Source organism: Orycteropus afer, unplaced genomic scaffold (genome assembly GCF_000298275.1).
Source record: "Orycteropus afer afer isolate SDZICR_OR568_19922 unplaced genomic scaffold, OryAfe1.0 scaffold00456, whole genome shotgun sequence".
Lineage (NCBI taxonomy): Eukaryota > Metazoa > Chordata > Mammalia > Tubulidentata > Orycteropodidae > Orycteropus > Orycteropus afer.
Genome location: NW_006922043.1, coordinates 61,727 through 64,005, shown reverse-complemented (window position 1 = coordinate 64,005; position 2,279 = coordinate 61,727).

Sequence of the window (2,279 nt, the reverse complement as noted above, 5' to 3'; positions counted from 1 at the left end):
TCTGGTTAGCAGTCAAGTGCCTTAGGCACTATGCTACCAGAGCTCATATATATATAATTTTTTTAAGGTACAATTCTACAGGAAATACATAAATCCATGCCCAAAGACATAGTATTTCAGATAGCAAGAAAGCATAAGGAAGACAGAAACTAGGGGAGGAAATTAAACAAGATTAATGACAATATTTAAGAGGATTAAAGATAAGGACAAAGAAGATCCAATGCATGTATTATAGGAGTCCATGGAGAAGAAAAATAAGGCAATGGAACAGAACACATTTTAAAAATGTAATTTAAGAAAGATAAGGAAGGGATATTTGGGGTAGTTGGGCAAAATTATCAAGTCCCTTAACAGAAGAAGAAATCTCAGGCTAGCCTCAGGTGCCTACACAGAAGACAATAAGAAATATTAATATGATCTTCAAGAAGAGAATTATGATTTATATCTAGCCAATCTCCTTCCATTCTAATGGCTGGAGACAAATAGTTTTGAGGATGCAAGAACTCAGGGCATGTGATTTCCATGAGCCCTTCCTGAGGAAATAATTGCTAATCATTAGCTAACGATTGTGACTAATGATGAACATTGAAAATGTTAATTGCAGAACTTCATTAAAAGCAAATTATTTTCAAAAAAGCAAATTATTTTCAAAAAACCAAACTCACTGCCATCAAGACAGATCCGACTCATAGCAACCCCTCCTTGAGTTTCTGAGGCAGTATCACTATGGAAGTAGATTGCCCAGTCTTCCTTCTTAGGAGTGGCTGATGGGTTTGAACTACCACCCTTCTGGTTAGCAGTCAAATGCCTTAGGCACTATGCCACCAGAGCACAATATAAAAAAGCCAAAACAAACACAAACAAACAAAAAGAGCAAAAGAGAGATTAGGAATGTAAATGAGAAAAGGGAATGTAAATGCCATATACCATGAAAACATAGAGTTTGTAGAAGAGGGAAAAGGTGGGAGAGGTAGAATAAGTTGCTAAATGACTCATCATAATAATGTGGGATCAAAAGCTATTCTTCAGAAATAACCAATAATACTACAAAAATATTTAACACTTCAAATGCTAAGAAAGATAAAATTCACTTAAATTAGATAATAGAGAAAAGAAGAGCAAATATGTTAATTTTAGTCCTACTTATAGTAGGCTACAAATACTAACTCAACAAACAAATCTGTCATATAAGATTTATGAGGGATCCAGGTAAGGGGAGGGACACAGCTCCCACCCCCAAGAGGTAGGATAGCTGGGAAAAGAGAGGGTGGGAAGGTTTCGAATAGCTAAGGGAGACAAACTTGTCTGTCAGTTTGTCATACTGTGGTGGCTTGTGTGTTGCTATGAGGCTTGAGGCTGTGGCACCAGTGTTTCAAACACCAACAGGATTGCACATGGTACACAGGTTTCAATGCAGCTTACAGACTGAGACAGATGAGGCAGAAGGAAGAGGCCATCCACTTCTCAAAGAATTGGCCAGGGAAAACCTTATGAATAGCAGAGAAACACTGTCTGATACATTATGATGCAACTTTATGGAAAGCCTGGAAAAATTGTCTGATACAGTGCAGGAGGACAAGCCCTTTAGGTTAGAAGGCTCTCAAAATACGACTGGAGAAGAGCTGCCTCCTCAGAGTAGAACCAACCTTACTGATATGGATAAAGTAAAGCTTTTGAGACCTCCTTTTGCTGATGTGATGCAATTCAAATTGAAGAGATAGAGCTGCAAACATCCATAATAATCAGAACATGGAAAGTATGAAGTATGAATCTAGAAAAATTGGAATCTGTCAAAAATGAAATGGAATGCATAAAGATTGATATCCTAGGCATTAGTGAGCTGAAATGGACCAGTTTTGGGCACTTTGAATGAGACAACCATATGATCTACTATGCCAGGAATGACAATTGAAGAGGAATGGCATGGCATTCATCATCACAAAGAATGTTTCAAGATCTTTCCTGAAGTACAATGCTGTTAGTGATAGGATAATATCCATATACCTACAAGGAAGACCAGTTAATATGACTATTATTCAAATTTATGCACCAACCACCAAAGACAAAGATGAGAAAATTAAAGATTTTTATCAACTTCTGCAGCCTGAAATTGACCAAATGTGCAATTAAGATGTGTTAATTATCACTGGTGATTGGAATGCAAAAGTTGGAAACAAAGAAGAATCACCAGTAGCCGGAAAATTTGGCCTTGGTGACAGAAATAATGCTGGAGATCGCATGATAGAATTTTGCAAGACCAATGACTTATTCATTGCAAA